General features: G+C 34.9%; 1 protein-coding gene across 2 annotated transcripts in view; it reads left to right on the top strand.

Annotated features, from left to right (window-relative positions):
- The window catches only part of LOC118184774 (uncharacterized), a 290183-nt gene that overhangs the window by 47967 nt on the left and 222830 nt on the right, over positions 1-19386 (top strand). Inside the window, exon 1 of one of the 2 annotated variants that reach the window (XM_085807620.1) lies at positions 13396-13758. The exons of the other annotated variant lie outside the window; for it this stretch is intronic. The gene's annotated coding sequence lies outside the window, so the exon portion shown is untranslated. Of the gene's footprint in view, positions 1-13395; positions 13759-19386 lie in introns of those variants that run through there. 2 annotated transcript variants of the gene reach the window in all.

The following is a 19386-nucleotide window of genomic DNA, read 5'->3' as shown; positions in this document are numbered from 1 at the left end:
AAGAAATAAATTCCTTACACTAAATGAATAAAACACAGTTCTTAGTTGAAACAACATAGAAATATAGAAAGTAAACAAAACTATAAGATAAAATGTAACTTTTTTTAAAAGGAAAACTTTAAAAATAAAATGTCATTTGTTGTACAAATTTATAATATAGTGGAAGACAGATGACAAACGCAAATATAATTACATATTTTGCGCTTAACCGTGCCGAATACTTAATACTGATAATAAACGCTGCATTACATTTTTATGATTTTAGAAACGAGTCATTATAATTAAATGTTTATCAAGATTTTCTTGAAAGCTTCACTGTGTTTAAAAATGCATTTCAAGTACCACTTTCGAATGACACAATCTATCGCAGAATAAAAGATATGTCGCAAAATATTGAACAAAATACTGCAAAAACTCTTGCAAATTCAAATTTTGATCTACAAATCGATGAAACAACAGATATTACGGGAAAAGCTCAATTAATTGCATCCGTTCTGTATTTTCACGAAATTGATATAATTAATCAATTTGTATGTTGTCATGAGTTACTTTTAATTTTACAACTGGCAAACATATTTTTGATGTAATTAGTTCATATTTAGAAGAAATTAAAGTTTCGTGGAATTCCTTGTATTGGCATTTGCACAGATGGTGCTTCAGCTATGACTATTATGTCCCAAGACAATATCAATATAGTTTCTCTGTGGTCAAAGTATTCAGATAGAAGGTAAGTAAAACAGCGCTTACCTGAATCATTGCGATACGTCAGTGTTTGTTTCTGGATTATCTAAAGTGTTCGAGGAAATTGTTTATACAACGTAAAACATCAAGAGTTCACGATCAGCTTTTTCTATTATATTTAATTTGTGCACAAGTTTTACGAAAACAGTATAACAAATATCAAAACGGGACATCTTATTTTTTAAATATTTTTAAACCAACAAAAAGAACATCATAAGTCCTCGAAAACGACGAAAACTTACATAATCTTTTCTTTTCAGTTTATTCCGTTACGTGTGAAAAACTGAATTGAAAGGGGGAAACAACACGTATCGGAACATTTTCTCACCTTTTTTTTTTTTTTTCCTTGATTCGAACCAGGGAATCTCAAACCCTAATTGTAGGTTTAATTAATCGTCTATATCTGGATTTTGTTTTCAGGAACAGTCTCTGGGAAAATGTCATTAACAGGTCTTTGCTTAAAAGGAGTTAGCTTTTGAGCTACTACTGGCTTGTCAGAAGCGGTCTCTGAAGGACGATCTTCTACAGTCTTCGGTTCAATGGGAATGGAAGCCTGTTCGGTTACAGGTTATACGGGGTCACTTTTATTAGTCTTTTCAATAAGTATTAACCTGAGCACTGGGTGGAGAAATTCTCCGCTTTTCATTTTTTATTTTTACCAGATGAACTTTAAAACTTTTATCCATCTTTAGAAGGATAGAGCTCGATCACCCTGGCCAGAGGCCATTCCATTTTCTCGACATTGTCACTATAAACCAGAACAATTTGGATGGATTTCTGATTCTTAGGAGATTTCGATGATTGGCGTAAATGGCTCAAATACTGAGTATGAAATCGTTTTCGTAAATCTTGTTTCACGTGTTGTCGGTAAACATGTCTTTTATTTAGAGATGACGAATCTAGAACAAACACCAAGATCTGGGATTTTGCTTCTTTAAGGTCATGCAAAAACATAGAAGGTGTAAGTGGAGATAAATCATCAACATCTTCTGAAATATAGGTTAAAGGTCGTTGGTTAATCACACCGCAAATAACGGTGTTCATTTTTTCTAAATTTTATGAACTTCTTCCTAGAACCTTCCGTAGAATTTCTTTTATTATACCTATCAAACTTTCCCACCACCCACCCCACCATGGGGAAGATGGGGGATTAAATTTTCAAATGATCTTTCGAAATCCGCTGTATTGGGAAATGACGTCCCAATCAATTATCTTCAGCAAATTTCTTCCACTTGGTTTAAAAACAGAGGGAGCCGAATTGTCGTTTCCCTTGATCCAATACAAAACGTTTGCTGAGTCAGCCCAGAAAAACTTCGGCACATTTTCCATTTTTAGGTCATTAGTCACACTCTGAGCTAATCTAGCTCCAATGTTGCAGGAGAGAAGTTCCATTCTCGGAATAGAAATAGATTTTATTCATTTTTCATTTTAACTCTGCATCGTGCTTGAACAAGCTGACAGGTCGTTGAAGTTTTGGTCTCACTTTGTAAGAAAACACTTGTAGCTTAAACTATCTTACTCGCGTCACAGAATACAAGAATATTAAGAACCAGTTTGGATTCCTTAATAAATTTCTCAAGTTCTTCGGGATTTCCTACACTGGTAACAGTCATCCACGTAAAAGGATTCCAACAGTCCGCCATAAAAACTTTAGATATGGCACTCTCACTCAGTTCAATTTGTAGGAAGGCTCTACGAATGTCCGGAACAACGCCTATTTTCTTTAATCTAAATCGATTCATGACTGCTGGAATGAGCTCGACGGTGCTAGGGCACTTTTCCAGACAATCGTTGATGGGAGATGATTTATTTTCTCTGGCCGATCCATCAAAAACGGGTCGCACTCTTGTAGTGGAAATTTTCTTTCACTACAGCCCTGAGAGGTAGGTATTGTTCACTTTCTTCGTTACAGGAGTTCTTTACTTCTTCAATAACGACTTCTTAAAGCCACTCTCTAAACACTTCTTCGTATGCTTATAAGTTTCCACTCTTCATTGAATCACTGCAGCCCTTTAGCCTTCGTTCTGCAAGATTTCTGCAAGTGCGCAAAGGAGGATGGCTTTGTTTCTACGGAAGGCTTACAACGTACATTTCCATCAACAGCTAATTTCACACTTATGTCAAAGTGTTCTCCAGCTGCCATCTCAAGCTCTTGTCGTCTTCCCTTTTATCCAGGATCTAAAATTCCAAGTGTATCAAGTCGCCATAGGTCTGAAATTTTTGCATCGTTTACATGTAATGACATAACACTATTCGTGCTATACGAAGTTTCGATCGTATCAGCCTTACCCATTAGTGTCCATCCAAGCCGCGTTTCCATCGAAACTAGACCTGAGTCTGTTTTATGTTTCCGGTATACAGTTTACCTGCTACATCAGCCCCCACAAGTCCGTGAATCTCGTCAGGAGAGAATTGATTCAACAGATCTACTTCATCATTCAAATCAGACAGGACAATTTTGCTTTCTTAATTTCACTGATAAATTTTCCACTCGGTATTTTCGGGATTGCGAAACAAATTTATTCTTGATTTAACATCTCGAAATCACATCGATAGTTATCCGAAAGGACATTAAGACGAATCAAATATCTCTTATGCGTCTCTATACCGCTGAATAAACTATGTGTCAAAATTTCTTCACTAATGCTTTCATATCCCATTTCCGTTATTACGAAATTTGATAGGATTTACTGAACACCCTCGTTTTATTCTTATTCCTAAGACCAACAATAAGTGTTTGCAAGAGAACTCTACCGAGTAGCTGTTTTGTTGGATAGAGCGGACTCCTTAATTTCGGTTTCTTTCCTGTCAACCTGGAGCGATCGGCTCGAATTTTCGAGATTACATTTTTCAGTATACATTAATTTAAAATGACCCTTACCGCAAATCTTACAGGGTGGTACTTTCATTTTACAAAATCGAGGTGTTTTCTTACTGCCAAGCATCTGAAACATGCGGCCCCCTTTTTTTAATAATATTTGCTTTTTCTCTTCATAAGGCAAATTATCAGCGAACGTACACTGGCTACTTAAATGTGCCTTGTTAACAAAATACACAAGTTTCTCTTTTAATTTTCGAAGAGTTACATAACTGCAGCTGTCGGAGTAAATCTTTCCTGTCGTGTTGACGTGGGTGAAATAGTTTTACTTAACGACTTCGGTTTCACGTTAAATCCGGTATGTGCTAGACGCACTTTCTCTTCGCTTTCAATCTCGTGACATTAAAAATTTCATCAGGTTTATCTAAATTATCAACGGATTCTTCTTTAGATGTTAGGAATATGGAATTCTAATTTCTTTCCCAAATTCTCAATATGTCGGCAAGCAGACAAGATTCAATCAACTCATACAAAATTGAAGAATAATTTGCTCTGGAAACACCTAACATATTTAAAGATCTTAAATAAGTTTTAGTCTTACCGTACAATTTAAAAAGGGGCATTTTAGAACTTGGACCGATTGCGTTATTCATTATCAGTGAATGGACTTCCACTACACTTCGATTAACATGCCAGTTCGGCCAAATCTCTCCTTTAAACATTGTATTACGTTTCCATAACTACCAGCTGTGGCCAAAAATGATTCAACAAGTTTTCGCGCTCTTGAACCCTTTAAAGTCGTTTGTAATAAATACTGATATTTATCCTCATTCGCGATTTCATTAGCGTTATGTATCTTCTCAAACTGTGCCCAAAATGACAATAATTCTTTGATATCACTGCCGAACAACTTAAATTTTATTTTAGGAAGCTTAAACTTCCATTTCAATGAACTTTTAACTATTTAAGAATCATTTTCGATTTTAACATTTTTAAAACTTTGTGCACTTTTGTCCTGAATCTAACAAGTCGCTCTTCATACAAACTAAAACCTTCGTATTCTTTATCAAAATCCGCTTGAGAGAAATTATCATTTTTTAGAAGATCTTGTAGTTCCCTTTCCGTAAGATTAAATTCGCTAAGAGGTGTTCTTAACTTATTTGACTGATCCATGACACTCAAATAGTAATTCTAGTAATAAATATAATATACAAGATTTCGCTTCAAAACAACTGGCGTCCCGGCAGGAATGCCAAATTAATATTGTGTCCCAAGGCAATATTAATATACAGATAGAGGACAAAATAATGCGAACACCTATGAAAAGTATGACGTATTTCACACCTGCAGTTCAGCCGCTCCTCCTGCAACAGGAGTCTGCTACCTAGTGAGCATGAAGAGAAAGGTATCAGGCTCTCAACAGCAGTCACCTGCGTTGTATGCTTCGATCGAACTGCCTGTGAGAAGTTGAAATGTCAGACCTGTCAGAGTTCTAAAAAGGAATGATAGTTGGAGTGCGTTTAAGTGGAGCATCGGTTACGGAAACAGCAAACTTTGTGGGGTGTGCAAGGAGTATGGTATCAGCCGTTATGACAACGTACACGAAAGAGGGTAAGACGACGTCTTCAAAGCACAACAGTGGCCGAAAGTCTAAGCTGACTGATAGGGATAGACGGGTCTTGAAGCGCATAGTAGCCAGAAAGCACAAGCAATCGTTATCCGAGATAACATCCGACATGCTCCAGGACCCCATTTCAACAAAAACTGTCAAAAGGGAACTTCATGCTGAGAACATTTATGCTAGAGTGGCAATTCGTAAATCCTTGGTGACAGCAACTAATGCTTTCAAGCGACGCCAATGGTGCAAAGATCATAAAGGCTGGCCCCCCACAGCAGTGGCAACAGGTAATAGGGTCAGATGAATTGTCATTCATCCTATTTCAGACAACCGGACGCGTTTATGTCTGGAGAACGCCCAAAGAAGCGTTTCATCCTGACTGGCTCTTGCCGACTGTGAAGCATGGGGGGTGGCGTCATTATGGTATGGGGTGCGATATCTTGGTGCGGTCTTGGGCCACTTGTTATTCTGCATGGCAAGATCACATCCAATCACTATCTAAGCATTCTAGGCTTAGACAGTCCATCCTTTCGTCTAGACTGTATTCTTTGGGGAGCGACCGCTTTTTCAAGACGACAACGCCCCTATCCACACTGCTAGGTGTATTCAAGAATGGTTCGAAGAGCATGACGATGCAATTGAACATCTCGCTCCGTTTAGGCCGCGTCAGCCATCTGTGGCCGACACTCGACTTTCCGTTTAGGCCGGGTCGACCGCCGCTGGCTGACAGCGTGTATCATGATATATAACTATAAAATTTACACTGTTTTATGGAATTACAGAAAATTTATTTAAAATCTAATAAATTAATAAAGATTTTCCATTATTTCAGAGGTGTTCCTATTATTTTTTCCTTCATCTGTACTTTCTCTCTCTGTGGCGAAAGTATTCTGATAGGAGTTAAGTAAAACAGCGCTTACCTGAATCATTGGGATATGTCAGTGTTTGTTTCCGGATTATCTAAAGTGTTCGAAGAAACTATTTATTCAACTTAAAATATCAAGAGTTCAGGATCAGCTTTTTCTATTATATTTAATCTGTGCACAAATTTTTAAAGAAAAGTTATAACAAATATCAAAACTAGACATCTATTTTCTTAAATATTTTTAAACCAACAAAAAGAACATGCATTACATCATAAATCCTCGAAAACGATGAAAACTTTCATAATTTTTTCCTTTCAGTTTACTCTTACGTGCTTTCATGCGAAAAATTGAATTCAAAGGTGGAAACATCACGTATCCCAACAATGACTGGACATCTAAAAGGATTTGTAGCACATGTTAAAGAACTGAATGAGGGTATATTAGTTACCCATTGTTTTTTGCATCGTGGAGGACTTGTTACAAAATATTTGAAATCAGAATTGAAAATAGTTCTGGAACAGTGTGTTAAAATTGTTAATTATATAAAATTAAGACAATTAAAAAGTCGCATTTTTAGTAATTTATGCAAAGCTATGGAAGCTAAGTACGAATCTTTGTTACTGCATACGTCTCGTGTGCTGGAATTAAAAGACGAAATAAAAGTGTTTTTTTGAGGGGGGGGAAGATTTTGTTTATTTGTTGGAAGATAAAATATGGTGTGCTAAACTAGCTTACTTAACAGGAATTGTTGTTATTTTTAATAACTTAAATTCAAGTATGCAAGGTCCGAAAGCAAATAACTTTATGGAAGAATAAAGCTCAGGAAGGCAATTTGGAAACGTTTGAGTCAGTCCCAAAAGATTTTATAAAAACTATTAATAAAATTCTTATAGGCCATTTGACAAAATTAGAGGAGAGAATTATTCATTATTTCCCAAATTTAGATATAAAAAAATTTTACTGAGTTCGTAATCCATTTGTGATAACGAATACTTCTGTATATGAATTAACTTTGAATGAAGAGGGAAAACTAATTTCGCTTTCAACTAATCGAGATATAATTTAAAAATATTTGGAAGAATCAATTAATTCATTTTGGATTAATATTAGATGCAGATTTCCAATAATGATAAAAAAAACCTTTAAAAATATTATTACAGTTTTCTACATCTTATTTGTGTGAATTCGGATTTTCAGTATTAACCAACATAACGAAAAAAAGATCGAGACTTTTGTTAAATGTAGAAGGCGATATAAAAGTAGCATTGCCATTTTTACGACCAAATGTAAATGAAATTATTAAAAAACATCAAGCTCAGATTTCTCATTAAAAGTATTCTTATTATTAACGTGTAATAAACGTACTGCTGTTTTCGTAGTACATACTATTTTATTTTACATTCAAAGTTATCATCATAAACTATTTTATACAGTGTATTATAGGTAAGTTAACAACTTTTAAACGTATCTTTTTCTTTTTGTGCCGCCAAATTTTGAAATCACTTAAAGTGTGCCGCGACAAAAAGAAAAAAAAAAAAAAAAAAAAGTTGAGAATCACTGTATTAGAATGATAATTCTGTTTATATAGTGACTTGCGTCTAATTTCAGTACCATACGATCACTATATTTATTTTATTTTTGATTTTAAACAGTAATAAAAAAATAGGATTGGACATACTGTAGGAGAGTGATTGTCTGGGTGTGACTGGAAGAAATACCCTCATATGCGGTCAGGTCGTAAATTTAGAACCCCTTTTTTCACGGGGGGGGGAGGCTGAAAAGCAGTGGATAATCTTGCTCCTGCTCTTGGAAAAAATGTGGGGGTCGTTCAAACATCTAACTTCTCTACATTCAGTTTCATACAGAGGAAAATACAAATTGAATTCTTCGAATGAATGCAATTTTGTACAATGAAAATGTATTACTTAACGATAAACTGTAAGATAAATAACATCTTTTTTTAAAGCCATAGGTGTAGAAAGACAGATATTTGTTACACGAATGAATTTGTAGTAAATATTGAGTTTTTCATTTCAAATGCTATGTTCCATGTATGCGAAGTAGCTGAGTATGTGAGATAATAGTCATAACCGAATGGCTTTCAACCTTTTCACGGCTAAGGACTGTTTCTCAATTATATTGTGGTCGCTGCATTTTCTAATGACATATAAACAATAATTGTTTTTATTTGAGACTTATGAATAAAATAACGCAAACTAGACTGCAGAAAATTCTTAAGAATGAAGTTAAATAATACTGAAAAATACATTATTGATGCACTTTTGTGTTTTATATATAGTAGTATTAACTACTACTATAATCCTTAAATGGAATCCTTAAATTATATATATCTACGAGTATGTATAGGTATATATAAATGGAACCAAATATAGAACAAGGTATAAAATATCTTTATTATACAATGTTCATTACCATACGTATATTTACGTAATATCAATATAAATAGTTAGTTAGGTTTCTTACATATATAATTTATTTTTATATTTTGTATTAGATTCAGTATTGTATACGTATCTGAAGTTTAATTTATTCTCTTTTTGGGTTACGACTTTAAGTGAGAAAGAATTGCTAGGGCCTTCATAGGGATTACATTATATACAATCAATTTAGGATCCGACTTTTCCTTTCTTTTAATCATTATATATGTGGCGTTCCGACAGATACTTCAACTTCTATTCATGAGATGGCGCCACGTGTAAAATCCAGTTCTTAATCGGAGCAGCAAAGCGACATCTTTACTCACTCAGACTTCTCGTCGGAGAAGTGTACGCGACGCTAGCACGAACTGCGTTCCGAGCTCTGTGTTGATCTCTGCAATGTAATTTAAATTGTAATTTAGTATTTAATATATTCTTTTGTTATAGGAGATTGTCTACTCTTATTTTCTTTAATTATTCCATGCATTAAGCACACACGACCACCAAAAGTGGTGACCTTTTGACTGAGCACGCTACTGACAATGGATTTTCAACGACCCTAAGCCACGTGCATCCAAGGCATTCTGAAGAACTGACTAAAAATAACAACGAATATGGACATTAAACTTATGCTACAACGTACCCCTTCAATTATTTCTAGAAGTATCGATATATATTGCTTGTGTTTTTTTCAAGTCGTGCATATCATCCCAAGGAGCTTCAGCAAATCATCAATGTGATCTGTTCCGTTCCGCTGACTTCGCCGTCGTGCAATAATTCTTTGATCATTCAACTTTTGTGACAAATGTGCTACATCAGTAACTTTTGTGCAACGTGCTACGGCAAAATTCTTCCCTCAGTGTTCGAAAGTAGTGAATTTCTTTCCCACGTGCTACAGGAGTGATTTATTTCCTTTTTCCTTCGAAAGTGCCTTAGCAGTGTGAAGTGGTGATTTTGTGCGTGCGCAATACAAAATTAACGCATCATTTTTTCTCAAATAAGGGTTTCTTTTCAAATGCATTTCGGTAAAATATTATTTGTGTGTGTAATTGCTGACCCTGTATTATTTGTGTGTGTATCGTTACGTAAATTTTTTCTGCATGGTTAAAATATTTATTGTTATCATGGTAAAATATCAATAGTGTATCCTCATGCTACAATATTTGTGCTGTTAAGTGTTTATTATTTAAAGTGAAAATTATCTATCAGTATGCCCGACGATATTCCACCAGAGCCACAAATCACACGCGTTGCGGTGAAGCAACCGCCTTTCTGGAAAAATAATCCTTCATTGTGGTTCGCTCAGATCGAAGCACAATTTTCTATCGCTCGCATTAGTGAGGATTCTACAAAATTCAACCATGTAGTTGCAGCAATTGAGTCTGATATTCTGAATTCAGCGCATGACTTAATTCTCAAACCACCTGATTGTGATAAATACTCCAAACTGAAACAGCGGCTCATTGAAATCTATTCAGAAAGTGAATCTTCAAAAATACGTACTTTACTACAAGGACTTGAACTTGGAGATCAGCGACTTTCATACTTGCTGTCACGAATGCGTGATCTGGCAGGAAGCCATTTTAGTGACGACTTGTTGAAGTCACTATGGCTTTCGCGTCTCCCTAATAACATACAAATAATTCTTGCTGCTTCCAATGAAGATCTAACCCGTTTAGCAGGAATGGCTGACAAAATTAATGAACTTGTTACTCCAGCTTATGTCAGTGCTGCTAATGCTGCACCTTCCAGTTCATCCCTCGAACAACAAGTGGCTGAATTGACCAAAAAAGTATCTGAACTCTCTACAAGTCTTCATGCTTCACGGAGATACAATCGATCAAATCAGGGCCCACATAATAAATTTCGTGCCCGAAGCAGGAGTCAATCTCGTCATAATACTCGAACGCAGTACAAAGAACCCACAAGTATACCCACAATATATATTGAAATACTACTTGATAAGTATACATAAAATATAGCAGTTTTTTAAGCTACTTATTTATATATCTATTGTTTGGTCTGGTTTGTTTGATTATAGCAAAGCATTCGACGGTTATTTGCCTAAAGGTAAGGGTGCCTCGTGGAGAACTTTCTAAGCAAAACTGACTCTTATGCACGTTACACGTGGGGAAAACCTCGAAAACGCCAATACAGCCATCCCCGTCGATCCGGATTCGAACCCCGGATCGACCTGCCACAGTTCAACGATTTTACAGCTCAGCCGCTAGTGAGCCACACACACACATCCACACATTACATTAAATAGTATTTACATGTCGTTTATAAAGTATAATTGAGTGCAATTTAATCATAAAGAAGGAGAAAATATTCTACGGAATTACTTCACTTCGTAGACTTTTTGTTAAGCTTCACCATATTTCTTAAAGAGAATCTCAATGCTAGTTCCATTTCCAAGCTGTTTATGTACCTTATTTTTCATGCTTTGAATTATATTTAGAAAATTATTTCACTTGGTTATAGCTGAAAATGCATTTTTTTTTTTTTATTGAAGAATTTAAGGGTAAGAAGAGAATTATGCCCTTTTCTAATTATTCTTGAAGCATTTAAATTTTTTTTAAAAAAGCGTACATTAATACAGATCACTGAACTAAAGTGCTCGATACAAGACAGATTAATTAGCTACTAAATTTTGATTTTCGTTGAGTAAAAATGAATTCATCTGCATTCTATAAGAAAGTAAATGTTCAAAAAATGTGTTTTTTTCCTATTCTCGCAGTCATAATATTTTTCTTAAATATTCAGCTAATTCATATTCAAATATTACAATCCATTACAATAAGTAATAAATCGATACAGTAAATAAATTGCCCTATTGCATACATTAGAAATACTTATTCTCGTAATAACAGATGCGTATATGTTATTTTCTTCGTAATTTTCAGTATATATATTTATATTTATAATTAAGAAATCTTTTGAAAGCAGCGTCAAACAGCTGTCAAAATTATATTTTAAAATTATTATTTAGAAATGCGCTTATAATGGTTTTTATATTTACGAAAGATACTTCCCGTTTACTCAGGCTCACTGTATTCAAGTCGATAGGACCAATTGAATGGAAAGATCGATTTGTTAATTCATTTCCAAGTTTCAAATCGGATGAATGGACTTGTGAATAAAATAGCACATTAAAATACGGTCACTGAACTACAGTGAGCAATGAAAATTTTAACAAAGGTTTCGTACTTTATCTTATGAAAACAAAATATCAGAATCTAATTAAATGTTTCACTTATTAGAAAAATAGAAAATATAAATATTTGTGAATAAAAAGAATTATCTTTAAAAAATAAAATTTAAATGGAAAAATAAAAGAATTACAAAATATTGCAGAAATTACATAAAATAGCGAATAAACTTATTCGGCACAAGCTCGCTAAATGTAAAACAGATTGTACAGTCAGAAAGCTCGCCTTGTCACAGAAATATACTGTTCATCGGGTTTAAAGGTTATTCAGACTAACGTGCGAAGTTCAGTGAGTAACTTGTATTTTCCTTTGAATGTATAAACTAGCCAAAAAAATTGAGCACTTGACAATTAGATGCAAATTTAACAGATGTGAGCACTTGACAATTAGATACAAATTTAAAAGATGGATTGAAGGAACCCTACTGCAACGTACCACTTTGTGTAAGCATTTTCGTGGATTTCCTTAAGGTATGTAAATATGAGCCCATTTTCCTTAGAAAATTCTCCATGAAATCATGCCTAGCCAACCCTCATAGGTTTTGCCATATTCAACACAAAATCATTCTTAAGATGATTAATTAATTAATTTTATGTTAGATGATACAAAGCTTTTCAAAAACTAGGATGCTTTCTGTAAGCAATTAGTATTAATAAGCGCTGTTCAGCTGGAATTGGGTTGAATTATTTGTTTATAGCAGTGCTTTTCAGCCGACTTACATGTACCTGTATGTATTGCTCAGAGGGGGTGGAAGGAAATTCCTGAACGAAAACAATGTAATAATGAAATGTTAATAAACAAATAAATATAACTTTTCGTAAATTATGTAATTTGTCTCCATTCTGATACCATGTGCATCATGATATACTGATACTGAATGAGACCTAAAAACTGATATACTGATACTGAATGAGACCTAAAAACACTTTTTTTTAAATATATCTCCCCTTATGATCCCTGACACAGCCGTTTACTTTCCCCTTCCGTAATTAACGTCAGTCTCTTGCTCTTGACCGCATTTGCCAAGCCACCGACTGGAAGAGTATGTCTTAGGAGACAACACAGGATATAATTTTTATTGATGTCTGCTACAAAATATGACCAGGCCCACCAGCGGCCGAGCGGTAAAGTCGCTGAACACTGGTAGTTCGGTCCGAGGTTCGAATCCCGCGAACGGGCTGGTTGCATGGTCGTTTTCGTGGTTTTCCCCCATGTGTAACGTGTATACGAGCCAGTTTCCCTTAAGTCCTCCGCGAAGGCATCCCTTCCCTTAGGCAGATAGCGCTAGTGTGCTTTGCCATAATTAAATAAACCAAACCAAACCAAACAAAATATGATCAGAGTTTTTAAATAATCGGAAATTAAAATCAAATTAACACCTTTAGAAAATAAAAATCGACATTTTTCTCTGGTTCACTGTTTCGGAAGCAACAAATTGCTTAAACTCTTAAAAATTAAGAAAAAAAAAATAACTTCTACCAGATTTTTTAAATTTATATATTTTACTTTTAATTAAGTGAACGGTCTTGTGGAAAACCATTTAACCCAAACTACAAGGAATACATTGTTAGCTCTTCCGTTTTAAGTAATGTTTCGTTCGGGTTTTAAATGTTATCAAATTCGTATGCGTCATATTTAGATTATAGTGAAAAATTTCATATAAATTAAGACCAATAACATGCTCTACATTTTACACTACAATGAACTAACAATTTCAACTGCAGCTTTACATAAAAATACGCTGGATTTGGCAAGAAGTCGCCAAATGTGTAGCGAATTGGAGGAATTGAATTTCCGAGGGCGGTTTGGTGCGTGTGGATGGATAACTTGAAGAACAGGGTGAAAAGGTCGTTCTAGCCTTGTATGTGTTCTCAGGTTTTAGCTGGTCGTGAAGTGTAGTAGTTGAATGGATGGAATTATTGAACAGTAGTAATTTTATTTAGTATTCTGTTCTCGCACAAGATAAGTATTTTTTTCTAGCAAAGTAGCGTGCCAGTGGCTTGATATCTTTGGAAATGTTTTCATTCCCCCCTTCGGGTGTAAGGTATCTGAACTAGTTTCCCACGTAAGTCTTTTAGCGTTTCGAGGTAATAAATTCATTAACTTCTTATCTTGTATAGTAGACAATGTCAGAATTATTCATTTTTCGTTATCAGAGGCAAGAAGTGCAGCTTTTAGAATTGTAATTGAAGCATTTTGACAGAGCAGGAAAATTCCACACGTGTGATTTTTATATCTCAAAATTCCAAAGACTTAACATTCAACATGCGTGATTTTTTAAAAAATTATAATTCTGACGATTGCAAGAAGAGACTATCAAATTTAGGAACATGGTTCAAATTAAACAAACGGTGTGTTGCATATTTTTTTTTAGAGTACACATGCATTTCTTATATAAGATATTGTTCGTTTCCCGCCCCAAAAAAGTATGATATAGTACTAAAATATGATAACTTTTCTTAAAATTTCTAGTTTATTTTTTTTTCATGTTGCGAAAGATTTTCTTCTCTGTTTGGTCTGAAACAATAAAAATTAGTTTTGGGGAAAAACTGATCCCGATACTCTAGAACTACTAGGAAAACCAATTCTATGTTTGTTTTGTAATTTTTTTCACGCTTTACAAAGGATTTATTTCTGAAAGTGGATTGTAGGTTATTTTCGTTCTGATGAAAAGCGCATTATTACCTATTGGGAAAGTCTGGGGGTTTTTAGATTTAAAAAAAAAATTAAGTTCGAGGTCTTTGTTATAGTTAGAAAAACTGCTTTTATTTAATCGGCATTTTCTTTTAACTTATCTTTTATTTTTCCCGTAGTATTCAGTTTAAGTCCGTTCATATAAAAACTTAATAAACTATGAATGCAAAATTTGCAGATTGCAAATATTTACTGTTGTTCTGCTCCATAACCCATTCACACTACAGGCTGTGTAGTGCAGGGTTTTAAAAGACACGAGATTGAAAATTGAAATATGACAGCGACCAGCCTTAACGATTAAAATAATGTTTACTCATCGCGTTTTTGACTCAGATTTGTTGTGAATAGTTAATTTAGCACTGATAGTAAAGTATTGCGAAATGGTTTTCTCTAAACAAAACTCGACTTTGCTTTAAAAAAAGAAAAGATCCAGCATTTTAGGCTTTGCAGTTGCGTCGGAGGCCGCCTGTCAAAGGAAGGAAGATAACATAAGGAGTTAAATGAACTTCTTATGTAATGTTTAGAAGATATATTAAGTAAATATTTTGCTTATTGATTTATGATCTTACTTAAGAGCGCAGTTGTAGTCATATACGATGCTTGTCCTTATCATTATTTCATTGTAGATCTTTTTAAACTGATTTCTGTGTGCTAATTCAGTAATATTTATTTAGCCACCTCCCTGACGCTGCTTTTCTGCAGTTTATTCCGTTTATCTTACTGATGCTCTGAGATACTTCCGTCTGTTAGATTGTTCATTCTTCTGCAATAGTAATTAATATACAAAGAATTTTATAATTTTGTTTCGAAACTCGTGTTCGTTTTTAAGAACTAACATGGAAATTTGCATTGTAACGGTCTTTACTGACTATAATATAATAACTATGAAAACCTATATTTTTGTTTAAATATACAGGGTGTCTGTAATGAAAGGACCCTATTTCAAAACTGCCTCAAAGCGAAACCTGTGATCAGAAAAATGAAATTTTGTGGCGGACTTTATGAAGGGATGAGAATTTCTTTCAACGAAAGAAAAAAAGTTAAAAATAGCGTCACCGGAGGGAATTACATTAATAAATTATACATGTAGACACACCTTTACCATAGTTTTATAATTGTACAAATTGTGTTTAAAAAAATCATGCTTCACATGACGGTCATTAATTTTAGCTACCATCTGAAATCACAAGAAGGCATGTTCCACAACTGACCGAAGTGAATGCTGGGAAATGTTCAGCACGTAACGTGAAATGCTGGCTTTAAAATCAGGTAAAGTTCGTGGATTTTCACGACTTAACAAATGTTTCAAATGACCTCAAAGCTAAAAATCGTATAGATTGAGCTCTGGGGATCGGGGAGCCCACACATTACGAAGTGGCGGCTAATAACACGTTCTTTTGTAAAATGACATTTAAGAACATTCGTAGAACACCGTGCAATGTGTGGAGGAGCTCCATCTTGCATAAAGATTGTACATGCAATGCACTGACGTGCTTGCAGAATTTCGTTCTTTATCAGCGATGCATACCGCTGCCCGGTGATGGAGCATGTCGCTGGATCTGTGGAACTTAGCTCCTCGAAGAAGTACGGGCCGAAAATCCACGCCATACCGTCACTTTTGGTGAATGCAATAGAACCTCTAAGACAGGGAGCGGATTTTCTGATTTCCAAATTATGAGCTTGTGAGTATTCATTGCACCGTCCAAACGAACTGCTCTTCGTCTGTCCAGAGGATATTCCAAGGCCATTCTGAATCGACCTCAAAGTGAGCAAGAACCTAAAGTGAGAACCGAAGTCGAGCTTCAAAATCATAAAGCAACCGATGTACTAGTGAAAGTTTGTAAGGATAATAACAGAGGATATTCCGCAAGATCTTATGGACAATTAAATGTGGTCGATCCAGCGCCTCTACTATATGCCGGACCCTGGTACTAGACCAGAAGTTTGAAGCTGTATCTTGTACGACTTGAAGCGCAACCTTGTGTACTGCTTCTAAGTTTTCATCTTCTTCCAAGATGAACAGAAAACGATCCTTTCTTCAAATTTCGTTTTCATTTTCCGAAGGTTTTTAACATTCATTAGGCCTCTTAGAATCCTCTTCAAAGTCCGAAATTTCCGTTGAGCAGCTGCTGCGGAATTACTGTTTTGGTAAAACAATTTTATTAACAAAGCTCGATCTGGTAAACTTATTGTCATTGTGAGCAACAAGCACATTGAACAGTCTTCAAGATGTTTCTAGGTTTTATAACAACTCCTGTATGACGTCAAAACAAATTTCCATTTTGCTACAAGTTTTCAAAGTTAAAACTCCCTTTGGTGACGCTGTTTGTGACTAATTTTTTCCCCCCTGAAAGAAATTCCCAGCTGTTCATTAAGACCGCCACAAAATTTCATAATTTTCTATCACTAGTTTCGCTTGTAGGCAACTTTGAAATAGGGTTTTTTAATTATAAACACCCTGTACAATCTCAGAAAAAACAGTCGAAGTTAAGGACAAATGCAATTCTAAGTAAAACTTCTTAAAAAAGAAGAGAGGGGCAGGAAACATGGGCCGTAACGGAAAGGCTAGATTAGGTAATTTGATTATGGCAAAGCAAACTAGGACTATCTGCCCTAAGGGTAATGATGCCTTTTGGAGGTCTTTTTAACCGCTTGCCTGATTATCCCGAGTGTTACGTAGAAAAAAAAAAAAAATAATATTTTTCATTTAACTTTTATCTCTTTAAAACTAACTGCTTGGTGCCGCGACAACTAAATCTAACTTTGTACATACATAATCAAAACATTTAAAATCTAAAAGAGACATCAAAGATAGATATCCTCCCTGGTGTTTTGGTAGAATCACGATTAATTATGCACATCCACAACAAAATCTTTTACAGGCTATCTCTCACTAAATTAAAACTAATTTATATCTCCAACCTGAAAGCACATAAATTTCAGTACAAAATCTAGAGATAGCCTTAAACCTTTAACATTTCAAATACCACACAGATCTCTTCAAACACCGGGGAAAGATACAAACACACAATTAAGAAGTCTACTCAACAAAATCAAAATAAATTCTGTAAACAGATCGTATAGTCACCAACAGTAAAATTGATTTTTTTTTCTACTACCGCAATATAATTACCCAGGTTCGGTTGAAAAACCATGTTTCCGTTAGGATCACATGGGTGACCTACAATAGACCACAATTAATACACACACACACACACACACAAAAAAAATACAATATTAAAGATAATAAACACATTTATTGACAATTCCCACACATTATAATTTAAGATAGCTGGCCAGACTACCCCTACAAAATCTTTTAAAGTTACTCATAGTTTTGTTTTTCATATCAATCTCATATTTAACATTATTCCATTAATACAAAAATCATCGTGAAACACGTCACAGTTCTTAATCATTTTAAGCAGGAAACCCAGAAGATTAAATTTATTTAAAAAGACTAATTTAGAATAAATCATATTGAACATAGCACTTAAACATTAAAACAAAGATTCACTTTCTCCAATTAGTTCAATTGACTTCTGACTATTAAACATTAAATAAAAAATTACTTTCTCAGCTAGAAATTTGGGAAAAATATTCAATTTTTATCTACTTAACATGTCAACTCTTGCTTTAGTATTAAACATTTCCAAATTTAAAAGGATTATGCATCAAAATAAAACACCAATGAAAATTAAAAAGTCACTCACGAAATCGGCGTACCACCTTTGAGAGACTCAGGGAGCTACCCCGATATAATTACAAATCCCGAAACAATAACTGCCAAATCTTCATCGTTGTTTTCCGGAACCGGAGCCTTTTCATAGTTCCAGTTTAAAGCTTTCAAATTCCTCCGTTAAGCAGCACTTTCACTCAATCATCTTCCCGTTTTCGAAGTTCCACTGAAGATAAGAGAACGAGGTCGAAACTGGAGACAAAAGACCAAAGCAGACCTCAGACGATGACGACTCGCCATATTTCCATCTTTTCGAAAGCAAAATAGATATTCCTGCACGAACGAGCAGTTCAGACTGTTCCACAAATGGAAAAAAGAAATCTCAGCGACGAAATTGAAAATAATAGGCCGCAAGAATTGCCGCTGTCAAACATGTCGAGCACCCACACTGTCTCGGACCCTCCGTACCCAGAAATCTCGGAGATAAAAACTTAACTGTATACCGCGGTCGACCACCGAAGAACCGCCGCGTCGGTGCAAAACAAGACATCTGTCTACTTTGTCTGTCTGTCCATCTCAGCACCTCACTGACCGCGGCCGGCCGTCAAAGTAGCAAACCCCTAAGGCTCCAAAAACCTCTTAAAAGTCTTCTCTAAAAAATCTTTTTTTTTTTTCCAAGTCCAAAAGAAGATCCCCTCTGCCTTCCGTGCAACGGCTTAAGAAACCTCGGTTTACACACACCAAGAAACGCCTCAAAATTACTATTGGTTCAAACAAAACTAAAATTAAAAAATTTAGCCAATCTTAAGGAAACTTGGACTCCCTTTCGCCAACTAGAAGAAAGGTAATAAATAGCCACTGAAATTCTCAGAAATTCAGAACTTTCTACAAGAAGACAGACCCTTTCTTTCCCACGCAACAGAAGAATGTTTCCAACCTATAACTCTGTCAAAAAATCGCTGCCCCTTAGAACTTTTCGCCTCTGAACGAGAAAAACACGTGTTTTCAACCCCCGCGAAAAAAGGGGAAAATGCAGCTGGACAGTGACCTGTAACCTCCAAAGAAAGCCGAATCGTGAGAAACGGAAATACACCCGCGCCCTTTTAACTGTAACACAATTCTGCCAAACTTAAAGGGAGCTTTGCCGTAAAGTTTAACAATATTAAATATTAAATATTATCAATTTTAAAATAAGCTCAATACAAATTCATTAAACACAGTAAAATATTATAATACTAAGAATACATTATGCACAGTAAAATAACATGCAATAATTATATACAACAAAACTAAAATACATAAGAATTTACATAACACGAG

This window comes from Stegodyphus dumicola, chromosome X1, assembly GCF_044657685.1.
Source record: "Stegodyphus dumicola isolate Sdum_Otavi_A_Nest chromosome X1, ASM4465768v1".
Lineage (NCBI taxonomy): Eukaryota > Metazoa > Arthropoda > Arachnida > Araneae > Eresidae > Stegodyphus > Stegodyphus dumicola.
Note: the sequence above shows the minus strand (reverse complement) of the source record. Positions and strands in the feature narration are given on the sequence as shown.